Source organism: Engraulis encrasicolus, unplaced genomic scaffold, assembly GCF_034702125.1.
Source record: "Engraulis encrasicolus isolate BLACKSEA-1 unplaced genomic scaffold, IST_EnEncr_1.0 scaffold_1685_np1212, whole genome shotgun sequence".
NCBI classification, from domain to species: Eukaryota; Metazoa; Chordata; class Actinopteri; order Clupeiformes; family Engraulidae; genus Engraulis; species Engraulis encrasicolus.
In genome coordinates this window covers 1-6,047 of record NW_026945214.1, presented here as the reverse complement: position 1 = coordinate 6,047, position 6,047 = coordinate 1, and the positions used below count along the sequence as shown (strand labels likewise).

Sequence of the window (6,047 nt, the reverse complement as noted above, 5' to 3'; positions counted from 1 at the left end):
CCTTTTGGGAAAGCGCCTCGGGCATGGGCAGTAAGCCATTGGTCTAATAATAGTTTGAGCCATCGTACCAAAAAAAAAAAAAAGGGCCCACGTGTGCGATTAGACTATATGTTTCAACCCTTTTGTAGGATCCGGTATCCGGTTTCGGATCTGGCAGGATCTTAAAGGTACACTGTGCAGGAAATGGCCAAAATAGGTACTGCAACTATGCTGCTCATTGAAACTGGGCTGCCTATTGCCAAATTTTTATCTTTACGATGAAAGTTTCCGAGTAATACACACATATTTTTCTAGTATGAGTCCAAGTACAGTCATTTTGCACGCTAAAAATGGCATTTTTGGGAAATTTCAAAATGGCGGACCATGGAGAAGATCCCCCTTTTCATGTATGAAAAGTGCAATTTTTCCAGTCATAATGAATATTTAGAATTTGATGCTGGTGGTAGGTATTCATGAAAAAGGTAACATAACTGAATGGGCAGAATGAATTCTGGAAATAAACAACTTAACATCTCACACAGTGTCCCTTTAAGCAGTGGATCCAGTATCCGGCAGGATCCTAAAAATCAGGATGTGGTGCATCTCTAGTGTGTGTTTTAAGTGCTTTTATTTAATTTAACATTCATTTGCTCCCGAAATATTCATGGAAAAATTGGTAAAATTGAATAGTCTCTTAATTTTAATGGAGTAATGAGATTTAATTTTATTCCACAGGTTTTATCTATCTATCTTTTATCCACACACACACACACATATATATATATACAGTCCCAGGAAAAAGTTTGTACACCCTTTGAATTTTCTTACATTTCTGTCAAAATTGGTCATAAAGCATGGTCTGATCTTCCCGGAAATCACAAGAAGGAACAACCAGAGTCTGCTTTAACTAATTCCACACAAACATTTACAAGTTTTCATATTTTCATTGGCTATAAGATGTAAACATTCACAGGACAGCAAGGCATAAGTAAGTACACCCTTGCATTTGTAGTATTGGCCAGGAAATTTTACAAATTGCGACTACGCCACCCGAGGGGGGGTCACCTCGGGACACCCACTAACCCCCTGTTACCCAACAGATATACACAGATCCCCAGGTTCGTGCACACTTCAAGGAGGAGACATGGGTTCAAACAAGACCATTTTTTATTAATTCAGTAAGGTTAATTTTTCATTCACTCTCTTTTCTTTTTCTTAGTTTCTCAAATAACAAACACAGGTAGCCACTTAAACTGTGAGGGCGCTCCTCAACAGGAAGGGTTACAGTTGCTTGAGCACAATACAAATAGATAATAATTACGATTGCTCCAGTATTATTGTAACAAACACAGGATCACTACTCAGGGCGGCTGCAACTCCACTAATATGCTAACCTGATAGCCACACTAGAGAGAAGCCTGTGCAATTGTTATGAAACTAACTGGGGGTGGGGCATAGGCTTACCGGGCAGTAGAGCGAGAGAAGAGGAAGTCCCAGAATATACACCACTCGTGAAGGAATAATAAAAAAACACAAAACACACAAAAATAATAAGATAAACACCCGTCGTGCGGCACAGCAAAGAAAGTGAAGAGGGGTCCACCACCAAGGTCTGCCTGCCGGTTGCCTCGCTCCAACCACACCTGTCCAAAATATAGAAGAGAGAAAAGGGGCTTGAGACACAGGATCGAGTACAGTGTATAGGCTATGTCAATTTTAGTACAGACTAATGCATTCCACTCTACTTAACTTTGCTATGTCAATGCTGCTCGAGGAGACACTGCGCCGAAGGAGTGCAGCCACCCTGGTTGAAAGGATAAAGTAGACCAATGTTAAGTAACCACCACTGAACACACACGCTCACACACACACAGAGACACACCACACACACACACACACACCACACACACACAGACAGACAGACAGAGACCCACTGGGACTGGAGAAGCCAGTCCCCCCAATGCAGTTAGGCTGCTGCAATCTGAGGGAACAGACCTCAGAAGACCCAGTCAGGTCAGGTCCAACAAAATTAATCAACCCAACTAATAGAAAACAAAAAAAAGAAACAAAAACCAAATAAAACAGAATGTCTTCAGTTGAATTTGGTAAGACAACAGAAATAACACATCAGAAACATGTGAGGGGTATGCCTCTCACGAATACCCCACGTCCACAAAATAATCACAAAATAGGGGTGTTGCACATTGCCACCTATGCAACCACAAAATAAATCAAATCAAAACTCAAACACAAAATAGCCTATGCGGTCAGCGGTGTTGCCGCGAGTGCAGGTAGTCAGCAGGTGAGAGTGCGCATTGCTGGGGGTCTGCGCTGCGTCGATAGAACCCGACCACAGTAGCCCACGACCTGTCGCGCCAGTGGAAAGCAGTAACCCAAAAGGGGATTATGTTCCAAAACAGAACAGCAGCCTGTGATGCCGCGGAGTCACCCTAGTTGCTGGTCACTCCCCGCCCTGTAAACATGGGGTATAACAATTAGGCCGACGGATACAGCAATTTTAACAATAGGGATTACCAGCATCATGTATAGGCTACATACCGTCAAGTCAAGTCAAGTCAAGTCAAGTTTATTGTCAATTTCTTTACATGCACTGGTCATACAAAGAATTTGAAATTGCGTTTCTTGCTCTCCCATGCAGACATAGACTAATTCTAGGTAAGGACATAGACAGTATAGACATAGACAGTACTCATACATGGACATAGACAGTATGGACGTAGACATTGCTCATACAGACATTTAAAGTGCAAGACTGGACAACAGAAGACTTGTAGAGAACATACATTAAGAGGAGGTATTTTGTTGTTCCGTGTGGTACCGAGTGGTTATACTGCGCACGTAGCCTCAATCTGAATCGTGATGGCGCAAAGATCTCCGTAGCAGAAGCTAAAAATAATTAAGACAGAGTTTGACCCATATTCACAGGTAACAAAGCGGCCTACTGTCAGCGTAATAAAAAAAGATCACTTATCCTACCTTGCACACGCTTCGCGCACTACTCGGAGGACTTCAGTGCTCCAGCCACAAGCCGAGCCACGAGCAATTACAGCAGGAGAGACTGCACGACAGGAGAGCGCACATTAGAGGCAAATCGGAGAACCCTCCCCAAATGCAAGGCCCTATAGCGAAAAGAATGCTCCTTACCTGTACGAGTCAACGCACTCGCTTACAGCGAGAAGCACCAGCTAGAGTGTCCTCCCCGACATCAACAACACAACCCCCGGTCAGTGGTGGAACGGAAGGAAGCGAAAGGGCTTCCGTGTCTCACTGCAGTCTAATTATGGAAAGTTGGAGTCCGCCCCGTAATCAAGCAAACCCGCTCCTCCAATCAATGCAAATTTCGGGAAATGGGTGATAGAATGCAATTCCACCCGCTACACATTGAATAGGTTTTAACCCTATGTTAGTCGCAATAACCTCAACCAGATGTTTCCTGTAGTTGCAGATCAGATTAACATAACAATCTGGATGTATCTTGACTCCCTCTTCTTTAGAAAACTGCCCTTCTTCAGCAAGGTTTCTGGGATATCTGGAGTGAATAGCTTTCTTGACTTCATGCCATATCATCTCAAATGTTTTTGTCAGAGCTTTGACTGGGCTATTCCAGAATGTGTATTTCATTGTTATGAAGCAATTCAATAGTCAATTTGCCCCTAAAATATGGGTTGTTGTCCCATTTTAGCACTCATCCTCTTGCGTGCCTCAACTGTGTGACAGACTACCTCACATTTTTTCTGTAAAATATCTCAATAAACTTGAGTTCATTGTTCCACTGATAATAGCAAACTGACAAGGGCCTGGGGCACCAAGGTAGCCGCACATAATGATGCTCCCGCCACCATACTCAAAAGTGGAGATGATGTTTTGGTGAAGGTGTGGTTCTCCAGTTCTCCTCCAAACATGATACTATGTGTTCCCCTTAAAATTCAACTTTGGTTTCAACGGTGGTCTACAGAATATTTAGCAGTAATTTTATGAAGCATATAAATGCTTTTTCGCAAACCTCAAAGGTGCAGCAATATTTTTTTGGACAGAAACCCCATTCATTTTAGATTGGCAGAATGAACCCAATTTTTAGCTATTCTTGGTTACATCTCCACTTCTGAGTATGGTGGCGGGAGCATCGTTATATGTGGCTGCCTTGCTGCCTCAGGCCCTTGAAAGTGTGCTATTATCAGTGGAGCAATGAACTCAAGTTTATTGTGATATTTTACAGAAAAAAACGTGAGGAAGTCTGTCACACAGTTGAAGCATATAAGAGGATGGGGGCTGAAATGTGATAACAACCCATACTTTAGAAGCAAATCGTCATTAGAATGGCTTCATAACAATGAAATACACATTCTGGAATAGTCCAGTCAAAGCCCTGACTAAAAACAATTGAGATTTTATGACATGAAGTCAATAAAGCTATGCACTCTAGACATCCCAGAAACCTTGCTGACGAGAGGCAGTTCTCTAAAGAAGAGGGAGACAAGATACATCCAGATTGTTTTGTTAATCTGATCTGCAACTACAGGACAAGTCTGCTTGAGGATATTGCAACTAACTGAGGGTTAAAACCTATTTAATGCAAGGGTGTACTTAACTTATGCCCTTGTCGTCTCCTGTGAATGTTTATAGCCTTATGACCAATCAAAATATGATAACATGTAAATGTTATGTGTTGGAATATAGTTAAAGCAGACTCTGATTGTTCCTCTCTTGAGATTTCCCGGGAAGATCAGACCAGTGTTTTAATGATCAAATTTTTGACTGAAATTGTAAGAAATTTCAAAAGGGTGTACAACAGCTTTTTCTCTCGGGACTGTATTTATTCTTTATTGTGTTGACGTGTGAATGTGTGTGTTGTTTATTTGTGTGCTCCTTGTGCTATGGTCCCTTTATTGCCACCACCAAAGCAAAATCTCCATTTTATGTAAGTTTAATGGACAATAAAGAAGTCTAAGTCTAAGTCTAAGTCTAAGTCTGAAGTAATTGAAACTTAAAACATTGCCGGATCGATTCTGGAACTTGCCGGATCGATTCTGGATCGTCCATGCCCCGCATTGGATTGCATCGCCGAATCGATCATTGTTGACACCACTAGTGTGTCTGTAGGACAAGAAGGACGTGATATGAAGTCTGAGATGAGGACACAGAAACAGCCCACAAAATCGACCCACGCCACCCAACCCGGGAAGGGCACACCCGACGCGCAAGAACGCCAACAAGGTGAAGAAACCGGTGCGAGGGAGGAGAAGCAGTTAACCCAGTAGACGAGCCGCCAGGACAGATTAAGCAGCACACCAGAGAAATTGGAATATGCGAAATGGAAGGAAAAAGACAAACGCAGCGAAGATCAGAAAAGAGAAGTAGAAAAGAGGGCAGAGTAAAATGGAGGAAAGGGGGGGGAAAGAGAAGAAAGAGACTGGAGAAGAGGATTAGAGGATAGCGAATAGCAGATAAAGGGCTCAGAGCAAGAGAAGGGGGCACAGGAGAGGAGAGGAAGTAGAGGAGAAGGGAGGGAGAGGGGAGGAGAGGTAGTAGCCGAGAGAGAGGAGAGGGAGAGGAGAGGAGACGGAGAGGAGGAGAGGAAAGGGTAATTTAAGAGCAGAGCAGAAGGGGGAGAAACCAGACTACAGAAGGAGTGAAGAGAGCGACAGCATGAGGAGATGACGAAAGGAGTGATAAAGATGGAGAAGAGGAGAGCAGAGGAGCAGCAGAGTATAGAGAGTAGAAGAGAGCAAAAAGGGTTAGGCATAGAAAAGGGGAGCAGAGAGCAGAAGAGACAGATGGAGGAGAGTAGTAAGAAAGTAAGACAAAAAAGGGTTAGCAGAGAAGAGGCGAGCTGAGAAATCTTAGATGAGAATAGAGAGAAGAGACAACGGATGATAGAATAAGATGAGCCGGAGCAAAAAGAGAGCAGAAAAAAAAAAGGAGAAAGGAAAAGATAGGCAGAAGAGGGCAGGGAAGACAGAGCAGAGGAAGTAGCAGAAGACAAAAGAGGTGAGAGATAGAGAGGAAGGATAAAAGGATTAGCGAGGACGGCATAGGAAGAGAAAGGA

The 6,047-nt window shown here is 43.1% G+C and overlaps 1 long non-coding RNA gene across 2 annotated transcripts; it reads right to left on the bottom strand.

The window, feature by feature from the left end:
* Positions 1-1,208: 1,208 nt before the first annotated feature.
* Positions 1,209-3,346, bottom strand: LOC134442474 (uncharacterized). 2 transcript variants are annotated; one of them, XR_010033392.1, is made up of 5 exons: positions 3,145-3,346; positions 2,977-3,058; positions 2,819-2,886; positions 2,429-2,452; positions 1,209-1,783 (listed from the first exon to the last, which is right to left on the bottom strand). It is a non-coding gene; the product is annotated as an uncharacterized LOC134442474 (long non-coding RNA). The 2 variants fall into 2 exon arrangements; XR_010033391.1 differs by lacking the exon at positions 1,209-1,783 and having other exon boundaries at positions 2,236-2,452.
* Between the last annotated feature and the right edge of the window lie 2,701 nt (positions 3,347-6,047).